Raw genomic sequence first — 18,036 nt, 5'->3', positions numbered from 1 at the left:
AGTGTTATGTTTTACAGTTCTTCACTAAGCTCTGGAGTGCTAGAGAGAACTGTAAAAATAATAATAATAATGTAATGATTAATAATTTTAGTAACTACTAAAATATTATTTATAGAAGTTTGAAAATGAGTTGCTGTAAGCCACAGAAGTTCGGGTAGTAGCAGAGATAGAGACAGTTCTATCCCTGAAATCCTTAATGAACACACATGTGAGTACATCAGGTGCGGAATATTGCCATTCACTACCCAGGCAGGGAAACCTGGCTCCTTCCAGTTCTGCATGGAGGTGGGCAAGTTGGAGCAGAAGACAGAGAAAGGTGGGAAAGCCAGTTCCTCAGGCTGTACGATTGCATGTTTCAAATTTACAGTGAAAAATGTTCACTGTTTTCAGCATTGGTAGGTGAAGAAATCAGTAATACATACAGCATACAACCGCTGCTGCTCATGAGGGATAAATGCTGGATATGGCTGGACCTGTTTGCACTAAAGCAATTATTTGTATTTTTGGTTCATCGCTCAATTGCAGACTGGCATCAGGAGGACCAAAAAGACATAGAGGCTGACAGAATATAACATGTGGGATAAAAAGTGTCATTCTTTACTCTTAAGTAACTTCTCTCTAGTATCTGTACTTGTGCATCTCACTGCTACTGGCTCTTCTCTGATGGATGTCATTTTCTGATGCTTGCTTTATAGCTGTTCAGCACTTTTATTGCTCTACCATCTGTTCTAAACAGTTAAAGACACTTTTATTCTCAATTTTTCTTCAGGGATGTAGAAGAGGCATCTGCCTCCCAACATTTAAAATTTCCTAATATGCATTTACAGATTATGCAAAATACCTCAGATGATACCTTTTCAGTAAGATTTACAGATGTCTGACAAAAATTTAATTTGCTTACACCTTTAAATAAAACATTATTGAAATCTGGCATGCATGCCAACATGGAAAACTGCTCATTTTGTATAAGAAATTAATAAAGTTTAGCTTGAAATTAGTGGAGTTTGTAACCCAAATCCTTAATTTTAAACACGCTCTTCAATATTTTGCTGAATGAGCACCCTTAAATAACTGCGCATTTCCATTTTTTTAATCTGTTTTCCTAACAGTTCTAAATCTACAGAACACGTTTTACCAAGTCTTTCCATCAGAAAGCTCTGTGTAAACACCGATTAATACAGTTACCACATTGGGAGCTCTGAAGTGGAAAAAGAGACTTGTTAAAGGCATCAGAGTGGATTTAATGAGTCTGAGCTGGGCTTAAAATTAAGGAGTTTCAGTCATTAGGCCACGGAAATAAATCCTCTCCTGAGGCAAGTGTGTCAAGGGAAGAGATGATGGTGCTGGTGGGTCCTCACTGATAGCTGCTGGCAGCCCTCTCCCCAGTGTACCTGCAGAGCGCAATTTGTGCAAGTTAAACAGTTTATACAAGTGACCTAAGACAATTTCGTAACTTTTTCACATTTTTCAATTGCTAGCAGGCCACAGGAGTTTGCAAACATTCGATAAGAGCTGTTGCTAAATGCCTTTGGAAAAACATTCTCTTCCATTGCTATAGACCTCTGCTCCAGCCTCCGCTTATCACCTTTTCTATGGTGACAGGAAAAAAACGAAGGGCTTGTGGACATGACTGCACGTAACCCAGACACGGTGGCTGAAGGAGCCACCCATCCCCAGGGTGACGTGGGATGTGCTAATTAAACCAGATCTGCCGGTCCCAGCCCCTACCAGGGACATCTGCCAGGGCTGCTGCAATAACAGGATAAGTGCTGGGGAAAGGCTCTTTGGTGGTATTGGCAAAGTTTGCCTGGATTTTCATGGAATAAAAGGCCACGTTTCTGCAGCAGAAGCTGTCAGCAGGCAAATCCGAAATCCCCACTTCAAATCAGAGGTTGCTGAAGCTGCCAGAAGAGGATCTTGGTATTTTGCATCAGGCAGAGGAGAAACGGAGATGTTTTTTTGTTCAGCCAGAAACAGGCAAACTATCTTGGCTGAAGCTGTTGGAGAAGGAGTGTGGGGGGAAAACCGGCTGATAACAGATGCTCGTTGTGCAAAATTTAATTCCAAGTTGTTAAACAACTGTAAGCAGAACTTTTCTAGCTTATATAGTTGGCGCTATTGCTTTGTATTCATCAAACAATAATTGCTAATAGTGTGTGCCTTCTGTTCTCTCTGTATGCCCTTCATTCAGTTCAAATTTCTAACAGCACAGCAATGCTGTCAAATATGAAGTGCAGCAGCTGAAAGACAAAGAGAGCATCCTTGGTGGCACGATTTTCATGCAAATACCGTGCTCAGGGGACTAATTGCAAAGTTCACTTACCTGAAAGATGGAAAACCGCTTGGCAAACAAATGTCTTCACCGGGCCAGAACGTTCAAGGTAGAACTATCTTACTGCTCTAAATAGTTTGATTTAATTATTAGTCGTTCATGAGGGAAGATGGATTACACTGAAGAAAAGCATGAAATCAAAATGACTGACTCCGTAACTCCCGCTCGTGGGCATCCCACAGACCCTTCTCCAGCCCCCAATTTCACAAGGCCCAAAAGTCCCCGGGTGCTGCTTTCCCCTTTGGGTGGACAGGCAGGCCGTGGCCCCTGCCTCTGCCAGCAATGCCGGGGGTGATGGAGAGGAAGCTGGAGAACTAGCACCAGCCCAGGGCGGCGCCTGCTCAGAGGGCTGCGCTTTCCGGGACCACGGCTTTTGATGGGCTGGATCTGTGACGGGCTTGCTGTTCAACGTTGACGCCCCTGAGATACCTGCTGGCTCATCTACAGTGCTAAGGTTTCACAAAGAGAAGTCAGAACCTGCCAAAATCAATTTAATGAACAGGGGGTATAAACATTATGACTGGAAAATGCCATGACGCTTGAGTCCCCCCCATGGCTTTCCTGACTGAACCACCTGTCCCACACTGTGGCTGGTCTGGATCTGATACTGAGGAATCTGAAAGGGGTTTTAGAGATAACAATTGGTGTTTGAGAAGGTCTGGAGAGCCAAGGGAAGTACAGACATCTAAAAACAGTTTTCCTGCTAAGTAGGAGTTAATCTGTTTACGCTGGGCATGCCTGTATGAAAAACAGCAATTTCTGCAAGTGTAAATATTATATACAGTTGAAAGAACTCTCTGATATTATAAATTTTCTATGCGAACTCCAGGTGCAATTAAAGTCAAATTAAAATCTTAACAGAAGCATCAAAAGTATGTGCCATGTGAGCATGCAGATCTGTTTATGCAGTTGCCTCTATTGAGTAGCAATGTCTATGCAAATATTTATATGTTCCATTAATTGGGACAAGAAAATAATACATATGTTTAGCATTGCAAGCTATCAGGACATTCTTCAAACAGTAATGCATTTGGTGTTTGCCTTCACAGGGCCACGTTAGAAATGCAGTCCAAACAAACTGAAGATGTGAATTGAAAAGGTAAGAATTAAACCACATTACGCAAGATTATGTGTACACTGTTAGCCAGAATTAGTGTCCTTAATTTGATCTGCTTTAGTTCTCCTTGGAAATCAAGTAAATGAAATTAAGGCCACTTTAGGTTTTTTAATTCTGAATGAGAATATCCACACAAAAGGGTAAAGAAATTAAACTAATCCACTTTAGAAGACTCATTCACATGCATTTTCTTGAGGCTGCATCCAGAAACCATACCCGATTCACTTGTGGAGTTTGGGAAAGATTTCAAAGGCTGACACCTACGGCTCCTCTCTTCTCATTTATCGTCTTGTCTTCTCTCTGTGTTGTTGCCCAGAGTCAGCAGATGTAAATGTGTGTCCATTCCTTAGCTCACTGCCATAACTAAAACCACTGTCAGTTGCCACTGGCATTCTGATTTTGGGAAATTAAGTATGTGATAGAAGGGTGGAGACCTAGAAGGGAAAGTGCCATGGTTGCTTAATATGCAATATCGCTATTTTTTTTTCTTCTCCCAAAGGACAAAAATGAGAGGTAGCTTTATATTCACAGTCTGATTACGCTTGAGTAACTGCATAGGCAAAGAAACTAAGACATAGAATTCCTAAGAGGTTTCCACCATATTAAAAGCGTTTTCTAGGTGGAGAATATTTTTACAACCGGAGAGGGAAGCAAAGGCTTAAGAGGGGATGCAGCTTCAGGATCCAACATGTCAGTGAGCGGCTTAGCCACCGGGCTGTCCTGAGAAACACAGGCAGGACTGCCACAGCCACGTCACCCAGAACTTTGTGACCACATCTTGGGGAGCACCTCCTGTGAGTCTCTGATTAGAGTGCTCATGGGAAGCACCAAGCCAAGCAAAAGTACACAGACCTCTTGCTTTTTTGAAGTATCAACATGTGACACTTCTGTAAAACAGGTCAGGTCATGTCATGGGGGGTATACGCACCTTCTGGGTCACAAGATAAGGAGCTCAGCCTAGAAGGAGGTTTTGCAGAGGCTGACTTTAAGGTAATTTTGTGATTAAGCTTATTCTTGGTTAGCTGATCCTGGACATGCCCCATGCAAGTGAGGGCATGCTGGGGGACATGCAGAAGGGGAAAACTGAAGGATGCATTAAAAAAAAAAAATCTAGATGCTTCACTTGAATTTTCTTTGAGGTATAGGCTTGTCTTGGATGTTAATGCAGGTCAGTTACCCTTACGTCTGCCACCTTTACTGTTTTTCTTATCATCTCCTTGGATTATGGAATAAAATATTTACATTGTGGACCATGAAGTTGCCAATAAAATACATTTGTTAATTCTGTTTCATTTTCAAGGAATCACTGAAACTTTTTCCTTAACAGTTGTTTATGATGAAGTGCAGAAAATATGTTGAAACTTATTGCCTAGAATGGTGAGCGAATGTACAGTGTTCAGATCAAGCACTCACAATCTCCTTTTTAATATGAAAATATGCTATATTCAGCATAAACTACAGTTTGCATTAGAAAATTCAGTATTCATGACTTGGAACAGTAAGCTACGGGCCCTGAAACCATGACAGCAGAGATCCACAGCTACAGATGGAGCTGCTGTAACTGAAGGGCTACCGGGAGCACCAGTCTGTGTGATAGTTTCTAAAAACTGCTGAGGTCTAAAAATTGCTGATGATGGGGAGCTCCATCTCATTACCAAAAACTTCTATTAATTAAAACATATCATGAAATAACCACCCTTCTTTGTACTTTTTTTTTTTTTTTTGGCTTTTGTACAAAGGCTTTAAGGCAAAAGATCTGGCAGTGCAAAGCTGTCATTCTTTGGTGTCTAGGAAGGTGGTGCTAAACTACTAATTATGGCAAGAGCCGAGGGAGTGTGCATTCTTTGCAGATAAAGAGGGACTTACCGATGGTAATTACTGTTTCTTGGAATCCAGAAAGAATGTAGAAGGAATGTTGTTGGTAGTTGAAAAGGGAGGTGAATGGGCTTAGGGTAATATTATTTATCATCTCCTAAGAAAGTTTCCAGTTCAGTGTTAGCAAAGCTCAATCCTTTCTGCAGCATCTGTTACTTTGTCATATAAGAATGAAGATCTGCTCTCAGCTTTATGGGTTTTTTCCCATGGCTGGTGAGAATCTATTACAAAAACTCCTGGAAATCTTAATTAATGTGCACGGACATGAAATAATGTAAAACTTGCAAGTGTTGGCTAAAAAGATATTTGAAGTTATCAGTGTTCCCACTTACTTCCACCAACTTTTAAGGAAATGTTCAGTGAGAGCCAGGTATGATGCGGCTGGACCTGCTATTTACAGCGAAGAGATATTCAGCAATTATTGCCTGCCTTTTTGTTTGTGAACTACAGACAGACAGATTATTGCTTTGTTGTACTCATATATTTGTTCACTCTTACAAATAATTTGCTGATTTCCAACACACTTGGGTTTCTGGATTGTTCCCTGGCTGTTCACTGCAATGTGCTGATGTCATGGTTTAACCCCAGCCGGCAGCTCAGCCCCACGCAGCCGCTCGCTCACTCTCCCCATGGTGGGATGGGGGAGAGAATCAGAAGAATGAAAGTGAGGAAACTCGTGGGTTGAGATAAAGACAGTTTAATAGGTAAAGCAAAAGCCACACGCTCAAGCGAAGCGAAGCAAAGCAAGGAATTCATTCACCACTTCCCATGGGCAGGCAGGAGTTCAGCCATCTCCAGGAAAGCAGGGCTCCATCATGTGTAACGGTGACTTGGGAAGACAAACGCCATCACTCCGAATATCCTTCCTTTCCTTCTTCTCCCCCCAGCTTTATATGCTGAGCATGACATCATATGGTATGGAATATCCCTTTGGTCAGTTGGGGTCAGCTGTCCCGGCTGTGTCCCCTCCCAACTCCTTGTGCACCCCCAGCCTCCTCGCTGGTGGGGTGGGGTGAGAAGCAGCAAAGCCCTTGGCTCTGTGTAAGCACTGCTCAGCAGTAACGAAAACATCCCTGCGTCATCAACTGTTTTCAGCACAAATCCAAATCATAGCCCTGTACTAGCTACTGTGAAGAAAATGGACTCTGTCCCAGGCAAAACCAGCGCAGCTGGCTAGTTTGGGCACACAGACTGCTGGCAGCACTTCCTCAACAGGGATCATCTGTGTAATCCTTCTGGGGCCGAAGCAGCTGTAGATCAAGGTCTATGAGATGCATGTCCAAGACACAAACCTGCAAATTTCTCTTTGCATGTGTTTCACAATATCCACTAAAAGTCAGCTGAGGGAGCAAAATCTCGACCAGACCACCTGTTAGACCACTTGCAGTGTAAGATAACATACCCGTGTTCAGCTGGATCTTGTTTCCAGATCTGCTTTTCCTCCCTCCTTCTCACCTCGGGCAGTTGTGCTCCCAGGGGACTCATGCTCACAGGCTCTGCACCCTGTCCCTGCGCCTGGAGATGAGGAGCTGTGCTCCAGCCTGCCTGCTCCTCCCCAGCCAGACCCATGGGGTTAGTGAAAGAAAACTTTCTGAGGGGTTAAGCTATAAAGAGGCAAAAAGAAAACTCCGCAGCACCGTGTGATGGTTAGGCTTAAAATGATCTTCCAGAGCACATTTTGGAAATTACAGCATTGTAATTTACAGTGGGTGGCAGTTCAATGACTTTTAATTGCTATTAGTCACGCAGCCTATTATATCGTGGAGCGACGTGTGTGCTCCCACTCATGGCATGTGGTGCGATGGCTCCTGTTTGCATCATAAGAAAGCTGCATCCAGCTCAGAGAAATGTATTTTATTCTTTAGATGCATAAAGAAGTTCATACTGTCCTCAAGTGATGGGTTTTGTTCTGTTATGCATAAAAATCTTTGGTTTGCTCTGTTTTTCAGTCTGAACTTAAAAGTGAGGTTCTGCTTCTTGTCACATTCTTTTTCAAGTCCAAAGAGCTTTTCACTAAAAGCGGAGATTAAATGTAGTGTGGGGACATGGGATGTCCAGGAATACCAGACTTAGGCTACTGGACACTTTAGCCTTTCATTATCAGCATTAATATTATCATTTTCCTGTGAAACTTCCTGTATAATCATGGATTTCTTGAGGTGTGGCCTGAGAGAAAGGTTGATATCATAATTTTTTTTAATGTCATGACATAATACGTAATAATTTCTTTCCTCCTCACTTTAATAGACAGAAGTGATGAGATCTTCTTCCTGGAAAAATGCTTTTGAGTACCTGACTTGGCATGTGTTTAAGAGATGTGGTCAAGAGCTTCTGAAAAGCCGTCCCTCTGGGTTTCTCAAAGTCATTGCTTTGTTCTGAGAGTCCTGCCTACCTGCCCAGGCTTTCTGTGGCTTCACTTCATTACATGATTCTCACAACACTCATTTGGGACAGGTGATTATTATAGCAGAGAGAAAGACAAAAATACTCACTCTAGGCCCACAGAAGGGATGGGTGACAGAATTTAGTTTAGAATTAGTATTTCCTGAGTCCCAGTCCTGTGCGCATTACTGGTTTACATGATGCAGAAAATATCTGTATCGGTACTGACAAGTTCTTATTTCTACTAAGTAAATTATTTCAGTGTGAAAGTCTCATGTAACTCTGTACATTGTGGCAGTGATGTATAGGCAGTTCCAAAAATATCCACATTATTTCTTGTCTTTAAAATTGCAGTGAGGTCTGCACGGAGTTGCTGCAGAAAGCATGGCTTGAGGAACGTGCGTGGTACGCAGAGGTCTGAAGGACGGGCCTGCAGGTGGCTTCCAGCAATCCATTTCTTATTCCCAGGGAAGAGATGAATGATTCTTGAATTAGAGACAGGAACCTTCCCTGGGGCTCCAAGAGTGAATACAATATAGTTTTAGAAAGCCAGGAAATGCCTGCCATTTGAAAGGTGGAGACTCCCACAGGTACAACACTAGTGGGCACAGCAGCAAAGCCCTTTATAAGTCATCACAATGACCTCAACATGGATATGTATGTGCTGGTTGAACTCTATCACAAGGTACAGCAATGTAACCACATCAGAATGGGCATATAGCAAAAGTATTTAATGCTCTGACACAACAAGGTTGCTCACTAGACTTCACTCTGTGGAATACATACTCATTTTCTTGACATTAATCTGGTTTAAGTTTTTGGAGTATTAGTTTTTCTTGGATCTTGTGCATGTATGTGTTGATATTTATGTTGTGGTTGATAATTATTTCGGAGATATGTAGGAACACTTCACTTAGCACAAGGCCGGTCCTCCATGAAAAGGAAGTCACTGTGTCACATCCCTCATGTGGGTGGTACAGCACAATGGTTAGCCTGTGAGTAAATGGGGCTGACTGTGACATTGGCAGTTGGTTTAGAATTAATACTTCCAACATGAAAAAAAGTGTGTTTTTTAAAAAAAACATAAAAAACAAATCCATAAACTTTCATTTTGGTATTCCATCCCAAAGGCTGGCAGCTGCTAGCAAATGCAGCAGTATTTTTACCAGTACAATGCAGGATGGAGTGAGGGATTATCAAGGAGAAACTGCCATCATGATTCATTCAGTGCAGGAGAAAAGATTAGAGTAGACTGCGTCTAATCTTACCACAACTCACATACATGTAGTCCTTATCTGACTTCTTTTTAATTCCCCTTAAAGTATTTGCTACTGACTGATGTCTGGAGCTTTTGTAGCTGTCGGTGGTTGCAGGTTTGGATGGGGTGCCGGACATCAGGTCAAAAATGAAGGGTTCTATCTGACCAACCATCCAGAATTCACCCATTTGTGAGTTCCATGTGGCTTATGCAGACCACAGTGACCTCAGAAACATCAATGGAAACCTGCTCTTTGACATGATTTGGTCAGTAGTGGTAGGTTTCTGGCTTTGAATGGCCTCAGAACCTGGTTTACTTTGATATTAAATGGAAAGCTTACCAAGATGAGATCAAGAACATATATACATATATATATATGTAGGTAGGTGTTTCTATTACTTACACATAATGTACATTATATAACATATATGCTCTACCTTATATATTTATATATGTTTATACATATATGCATATATATGTATTTATGTAGAGGCATATGCCACATTTGGTGGCCTTCTGTGATGGCGTTACAGCGTTGGTGGATAAGGCAAGAGCAAATGATGTCATCTACCTGGACTTGTGCAAAGCATTTGACATTGTCCCCCATAACATCCTTGTCTCTAAATTGGAGAGACGTGGATTTGATGGATGGGCCACTCGGTGGATAAGGAATTGGCTGGGTGGTCACACTCAAAGAGTTGCAGTCAACAGCTCGATAGCCAGGTGGAGAACATTGATGAGTGGCGTTCCTCAGGGGTCAGTATTGGGACCATCACTGTTTAACACCTTTGTCAGTTACATGGACAGTGGGATCGAGTGCACCCTCAGCAAGTTTGCCAACGACACCATCTGTGTGGTGTGGTTGACACGCTGGACGGAAGGGATGCCATCCAGAGGGACCTTGACAGGCTGGAGAGGTGGGCCCGTGTGAACCGCATGTTCAAGAAGGCCAAGTGCAAGGTCCTGCACGTGGGTCGGGGCAATCCCAAGCACAACTACAGGCTGGGGAGAGAATGGATTGAGAGCAGCCCTGAGGAGAAGGACTTGGGGGTGTTGATTAATGAGAAGCTCAACATGAGCTGGCAGTGTGCGCTTGCAGCTCAGAAAGCCAACCGTGTCCTGGGCTGCATCAAAAGAGGTGTGACCAGCAGGTCGAGGGAGGTGATCCTGCCCCTCTACTCTGCCTTCATGAGACCCCACCTGGAGTACTGCGTCCAGCTCTGGGGCCCCCAACATAAGAAGGACATGGACCTGTTGGAGCGAGTCCAGAGGAGGCCACGAAGCTGATCAGAGGGCTGGAGCACCTCTCCTATGAGGACAGGCTGAGAGAGTTGGGGTTGTTCAGCCTGGAGAAGAGAAGGCTTCAGGGAGACCTTACAGCAGCCTTCCAGTACCTGAAGGAGACCTACGGGAAAGCTGGAGAGGGACAGCTTACTAGGGCTTTTAGTGATAGGACAAAATGTAATGGTTTTAAGCTGAAGGAAGGTAGATTGAGATTAGATACTAGGAAGAAATTCTTTACTCTGAGGGTGGTGAGGCACTGGAACAGGTTGCCCAGAGAAGCTGTGGCTGCCCCCTCCCTGGAAGTGTTCAAGGCCAGGTTGGATGGGGCTTTGGGCAACGTGGTCTAGTGGAGGGTGTCCCTGCCCATGGCAGGGGGGTTGGAACTAGATGGTCTTTGAGGTCCCTTCCAACCCAAAACATTCTATGATTCTATATGATTCTATGAAAATGCAAATAGTTGCAGAATGTGGCAAAGGGCTGGTTTGGATGACATTGTTCATTGGGATTAATTGTTCAGTTTTTGATGGGCAGGGATGAATTCCTTGACTTTTATTTTGGATGTAAACCATCATGTATCATATGGTATATTGATATACCTCCAGATTTTCAAAGGCAATACATTGAATATTACACTGTCATTGTTTCATGTAGAAATCAGGCACTCAGTAAAATTAAAATTTCCCTGAAATCATTTCACTGTATTTACCTTAAGATATGGTAAAATATTTGGTAGCTATAAGATTATTTATTATCCAGATGATGCTGAATTACAGGCTGTAAACACTGACTTCACACTATCTTTCAAGTGAGTCAGCATGATGGAAAAGTTGGAGCACCACAGGAGAAAAGCCACCAGTTCTAGAAACCTTGGAAACTGGAAGTGTAATATTTCTTCCTCAGCTTTCATTCTGCTAAATTAAATATAGGTAAAGAAGAGAAATGCAGACATGGAAGTTAGGCATAATATTTTGAAGGAACAGAGAAATATATGTAGAGGCTGGCAGGACTCCCAAAAAAAGTGTTAAAAGGGAAATTCAGGGAAAAGAAGTGGGAAGAATACAAAAAAAAATTAGTAAAGTAGGACATCTTTCACGGATGTTTTCAGGGAAAATAGTCATGACTTATTATGAGGCTTTTATGCCCAAGACGCTTAACAGAAAGCTGCTTTCTGTTTTAAATCTTGAGGTATCTCAGCTATTTTTCTCCACCACTTTCATCCTTACCAGTGTCACACACCTGAATATGGTGGCTTTGCAGCCACACGGAGGAGGAGAGGGTGCCTGGACCTTGCCAGGTATCATGCCGAAAAGCAACTAGTGGCTTTCTGAAAATCTGTGCTATGCCATTGGGATTTGGCTTTATGTTATTAAACACAGGGTAATGCATGATCCCAGGGAGCATACAAAACAGCAATTCTCTTCCAGCTTGTCTATGGATGCTGTAGCACTGATGAAGCAAATCAGATCTCAGCCACGTATTTAGTATGTGTTTAAAAGAGCCGTAATAAGACATTGTTATGGCTGAGATTATTATGTTTTTAGTGAAAAAAAAAAAAAAGAATTAGGATTGAAATTGCAAAACAACCCTGTTCCTATAAAAAGTGTAAATGTGCTTGGATAAATGAAGGTTAATAGAGTTAATTGTGGCAAGTAATACAAGAAGGCAATTCATGCTAGAAAACATAATTGTGATTCAGATAAAGGGGAATTGTAATTAAATGGGGGTTGGATAAACATGATTATCCTGGAAAGGTTTCCCAGCACAGTAGCGGGAGGTTTTAAGATGCAGAGGCAGACGTGCATACGTGATCTGGAAGTAGAGACGCCACTGCCACTGGCCTCCCTGGGTGCTCCACCGTGGCAGCAGGGTGCCCACGCTCCCGTCCCGTGTGGCAACACGGGCCACAATGGCAATAACTGGCAATAAATGGAGTTAATTTTGAAGTCTATTTTGCCTGTGACTCTACTTGGCAAGTGATCTCCCTGTGTCCATCTCGAACCACAAGACTTGTTCCTGCTGTTGCCTGTTTGCACCTCCATCCCACTGCGGGGGAGCAGCGGGGTGGGAGTCTGGGTGCTGGCCGAGGCTCACCTGCCACGGCACGGCTCCGGGACGGAGAAGGTGAGGGCATCCCACCCCAGCCAGAGGGACAGGGCCTGTGTGCCTGACACCTCAGGCAAAAGCCTGTGCCAAAGAATGTACAACAAACTTTTATATAGATGGGTAAATATTTGTACTTGCCATATATGACAACTAGACCTGACGTTTCCCATTCATTTAAAATCCCTGGTACTGTCTTCTAGACGTACCGTGTCATCTCCTTTATGCAGATAATTATAAGCTTACTTACTACGTTTTTTCCATAACTGATATTATTTTTAATGTGGATATTTAAAATGAAATGCAGTAGTTTGATACTGAACACTGAGAGGATATAAACCTTTCTCTGATCCACAGCAAACAGGGGCTTTCCAGACTGAACTCCTTTACTGAAAGGGGTACTTGTACTTATTTATGTCAAGTTACAAATGTTCCTTGATGACTTGTATGAGATGAAAGGAATCAAATGTATTCTTCCTACGACAACTACAAGACTTCCAAACAAGCTTTTAATTTTTTTCCTTTACTTTCCTTTTACTTGCATTGTATTTTTGCTACATTTTCAACTTTTAACTATATAGCATTATGAAGAAAATCTAAATATACTGAATTTGAATACAGGATGGTATTAATTCACATTCTTCTATAATTCCTGTAATTATTTTACGTAACACATACAGAATAAAAAAACCTCTGAGAACTTACTAAGAAAAACTATCAAATACTTCTGCTGTTCAATTATTTACAGTATGGCTTGGAATCATTGTTTCATAATCCTTGGTATACTGTATCATAATGATATATATTCCCAGCTACCTAAGGACTTTGTGCACTGGAGTTTTATTATTCTCTGTTCTGAGCAAGTGAACATCTCTCTAGGGACTAAGCCTTTTTTTTTTTTCCTCCCAAAAAAAGAGGGGGAGATCTTTCTGCTTTCAAATTTCTCCATTTTTCCAATGCCAACTGTATTCTAGAGCTGCAAGCAGACTTCACAACCCCATATACAGAGGTCACTTATGAGCTTTTACTGTTGTCTTTAAGCTTGATCTTTGAAACTTTTTATCCTTTAATCTTTTTTCTTTTTTTTTAATTTTCTTTTTTTTTTTTTAAATCTTTGTGCTTTCCTTCTGTGTTTCCATCAGCTTACAGGCTGTAATGAATCCTAAAAGTGGGCTTTGACTCAAAATGTGCCCCCAATGTTTTTTGGACCTAATCTTTAACAGGTTAGATATTGCTGATAATTTACACATTGGAATAATCCCATGACTATTAAGATGGATGGCACCCCTTGTGATAGTGAGATGAGACTGAGAACAAAGTGAACTGAGATTAATTGTGAAAAACCCCAGCACATCTTCTTTGTCTTTTTATTTCTACAGTTAGCATGTGATACAATAATTGTCTTATTCACATTCCTGTCTTCTCTGCTTGTTAAGTGAATTTGTTGAAGTTTCTTGTATCAGACGTGCATTTATTTGCAGCCATTCCCCAGATCATGACTCCATTGCCTAAATCGGTTGTTGAAACTTGATTTCCATGCTGGAATTATTTATGTATCATCAAGGTCATTTTTAAACTCAATCAGTCATGCACAGCAACATTTTTCTTTCCCACTCTAAAATCCTATTTTCTTTGCAATGACCTTCTGTTTACTGAAGCCTAGTAAAAGAGTAGTCATTTTTTTGTATTTTAAAGTTTTCACAAAATTAATTTGTTATGATACAGCAAGAATACACAGGACCTAGACTCAAACAGAGGTCATGTACATGACAGAGTAACATTATTATTCCCACAAACCAACTCTAAGGATGTTGGCTGCCTAAACTATATACACAAGTTTTGGCATCCACAAAAATGAGGGCAGAGATGGTAAAGGTAAGACCAGTTGCACAACTGCTTCAAATAGATTTTGAGTAGTCTGCCATACAATGTTTCTGGCAAAACAGTGTTTCTCTGATGAGTGACATATTTTCATTTCCTAGAGAATGGGAGTTTGAGCATATATATATATATGTATGTTTATTAATTCTGCAATGCTCAAAACTTAACTCTGGAAAATGTGTTCAATTTCCATGAAAATGTCATTGCTTTGGCTCTGACTTCTTTTTTTCCCCACAGCTTTAGTAGCAATAAAATGACAGTTTCACATCAGCAAGTTACTGGCATACGCTAGAATTTTGTGCTTTCCCAGAGAAAAAGAGAAAGCAGATTTAAAAAGGAAACACTGAAATGTTTATTGCTTATATTTACCAAAAAGTAAAACTGAACCTTTCCGTTACTTTGCTTTCTCCCCAGCTGAGCATCATCCAGGGAGAGGACGGAGCCCTCTGAGCTGCTTGCCATGCAGAAGGAACTCTGCATGGCTTACTGGTAGCACAATGATCCGGTGAGGCTGGGACAGCATTTTAAGGAACAATCTAGGCTAACAGTCTGCAAAATTACAACAGGTTTGCTTGCTTTAAACAGGATTTGAGAAAATAATATTTTAAACATGGATTCCAGCTTGGTCCATAGGGACCAACAGAACTTCAGCCTCACAAGGAATATGGAAAGAAGTAACTAGTTCCTACAAGACTTCCATGTTAGCAAGAGTCTAACTCTTTTTTTTTTTTTTTTGGCAGCCAGACTACATAGATATAAAACTTTAATACTCTTGAAATCTCATGAGGCTTAAATAGTCTCACTGGTGATATGTATCTAGCTAGGCGGAGGATGATAAATCAAGCTATGAAGTTCTTTTTTTTCTTCACTGAAGAGATTTTACTAGAAAAAAGGATTCCCAAAAGCTTTCCTCCACTGAGACTTGAAAGCATTTGAACCTTGTATTTGTCATTTGGCCATAAGAATGGTAATGTATCTAAAGCCCAGGTAAAGGTGGATTTCTTCTGCTATTTCTTTTATTTTGCCTTCATTTTTTCAGGTGTATTGTCAGCTTTTTCACAAAGCAGTAAAAGTGGTTTCCTTTAGAGTTTTGTACCCCCATTCCAGAAATATAAAGAAAAATACCCTTGTATATCTGTTTAGATAGCGAGATGATGCAGGCAGTAAAAAAATAAATCATGAGGAGCACTTTATGGACTGAGGCCACTGATAAATACTACTTCTAGACAGACAAGATGGGAAGGAGAGAAGTTTAAATGGAATACTGCATTTTTCAGTATGTTTTGAAGGTAACAATATTCAAGGCTTGATAGTTTTCTTAAAAAGACACCAGTGAAGATCTCACTACCATTTGGCTTCCTGAACATGTTGTGTGCGTATGCCCATCTTTCTCACTGTTGCATTTAGCTAGCGTTTTGGTAACAGGACTAGAAAGCCTGATGGAGTACATTACTTACGGGGCACTTTAGTTATACAGAAACAACGGCTTTAAAGGAATACCAAATGTTCTCCTAACATTACAGGAGAACATTTCTAGAGCTAAAAATCTCATTTGTGTGGCCTTTTGCAAATGGGAGAGTAAACAGCACTGCATGCTAGAACACCCGTTACACAATTCATCCAGGGACACAGCCCCTGTCATAGAATCACAGAATGGTTTGGGTTGGAAGGGACCTCAGAGATCATCTAGTTCCAACCCCCCTGCCATGGGCAGGGACACCCTCCACTAGACCAGGTTATAAATTTAATTATACATATGTGTTTATAAATACGTGAATGTCAGAAGATAATAACAGATACCAAATTCTTTCTCCCTTTTCTCTGTGGGGGTGATGATGTTGAGGGAGGTGGCCAAGAGGAAAGATTGTCAGATGTAGGGCTGCAAGTGTTACAGCTCCCCTAGTCTGTAAATATCTTTTAGACCTAACCATAACAGAGTGTGTAATGCAGCTTCTGAAAGCAGATGACTGAAGGCACCCTGAAAGCGCTCTGTACCCCTTCCCACCGGAGGGGGAGACTGATGACTTGCTATGTTCCTTGGACTCCAACAAAATGAAAGTGGGTTAAGCTTTAGTTAGGAAAGAGCAATTAGCAGTTCCTAGAGGTAATTATAATTTTAAATTTATAACAGCAATTTTATTTTTCCACTTTTTAGAAGCAAAATATTATCCTACCTCTCTAGTATTCTGCTATTTACAAAGCAGGATGATATACAAAGATGATTTACATACGATATACTCCTCCGCTGCAGCTTCTTCCCAGCCTGTGAGATGTTTTGTTTGCTATGAAGTACGTGGAGGGTGCCACTACGACTGCGTATCCTGCTGCTTTCAGCAAGTGTGCTCACCCACCTGCTTTCTTGCAACTCCGCAGGAGAAAGACGAGTTGTGAAAATGACAACGGTGCACTCCATGTAAGCACAGGATGAGAAACATTTTATTTATAACCCTGTCATATTGGTGCTACCCTAACCAAAAATGAGCTTGAAAGTAATCCCGACTGGTTTCTCTGGATTCTCCAGTTTCTTGAAATGCAATGCATAAACCAGAGGTTTGTACTTTGCTTTGAGACAGTCATAGCATCACGGAGAAATCGTGAAGGTCAGCTGCACTGTGGACAACTCCACATCCATCTGTGTCTTTTAAATTATACTCGTCTCTCTCCCTTATTGCCAGTTTTGGTCTGTCTCCGTTTTTCTCATACAGGTCTGGAATGGTTGCCAAAGGGCCAGACAGAATCATTACGCTGACTTTGCTAAGACTTCCTCTGACTCCTGGAATTGTAGCATTTATTCTCAGCTAGGGAGCACTATATTGAGGCCTGACACAACTGCCAAAGTATGACATGGGCACTTAGTGCAAGAACTATGGTACCGACAGCTTTACAGACAACTTAAAAAATTTCTGTTCTGATGTCTCAAAGGGACCAAGCAACCAGAGATCTGATTTCCAAATGCAGCTCTTTCACACAGCCCTTGAAATACGTTATATTTCTGTCTACGGTAGGAAGTCCTGGGTACTGAAAAAAACCTGCAAATAAATCTGGTTGCAAATACAAAATTCTTAGTCTGTTTTCTCAAGCCGAAGCCAAACATACACATTAACCCCAATGGCCAATTCTTACTGTTTTACCACAAGCCTGAGATAGAATTTCACGTACCTGCACTGTTGAAAAAGCATCATTATGTGAGGTCAGCATCTTTTCCTTCCCAGAAAGTTTCTAGTCCTGACAGTTTTGTCAGTGCAAACAAGGGTCTAAAACAAGACAAAAGTAAATCTAATGGCTGGCCTATCTTTGCTGTAACTATACTATTTACTATATATAAAAATGGGGTTTACATCTTGCTTTAGGAAGTACTCCTTTCTCCAGCAGTGAAGCCCACTGAAAACAAGCCACAGCTGGATTAATAATAAAGAAAAGTTGGGATGCAGGTTTACAGGAAAAACCCTAGCCTGTCAGTTCTGTTGCTGACATGGAGGTTTACAATGGCTTTCAGGCAGCTTGATATGGTAGAAACTCATACAGGAAGGGCAAAAATAGTATTACATTTTCTAGTTTAAACTGTGTATTTTTATATAGCCTTGCTTTGTAAAAGGTGAAGAATGATTACATTTTTATCAAGAAATAGTATGGGCTTAAGGCTAGTAATCTTAGTATTAGATTATAGACTTACATAGCTTGCAGTATTTCTGATGTGCTCTGACAAACGCGCTCCATCTTGCATTCATGACAAAACTCTTGCAGAGGTGGCTTTCAGTAACCGCCGTAGTATGACACATGCTTATAGCAACTGGACATAAGTGCTGG

General features: G+C 41.4%; 1 long non-coding RNA gene across 1 annotated transcript; it reads left to right on the top strand.

The window, feature by feature from the left end:
• The first annotated feature begins 1,304 nt into the window (after positions 1-1,304).
• Positions 1,305-17,327, top strand: LOC129202066 (uncharacterized). The gene is made up of 3 exons (XR_008575613.1): positions 1,305-2,381; positions 3,382-3,431; positions 14,644-17,327. It is a non-coding gene; the product is annotated as an uncharacterized LOC129202066 (long non-coding RNA).
• The last annotated feature ends 709 nt before the right edge of the window (positions 17,328-18,036 follow it).

The sequence above is a fragment of the Grus americana genome, chromosome 2 (genome assembly GCF_028858705.1).
Source record: "Grus americana isolate bGruAme1 chromosome 2, bGruAme1.mat, whole genome shotgun sequence".
In the NCBI taxonomy this organism is placed as follows: domain Eukaryota; kingdom Metazoa; phylum Chordata; class Aves; order Gruiformes; family Gruidae; genus Grus; species Grus americana.
This window is presented reverse-complemented; position numbering and strand designations above follow the sequence as displayed.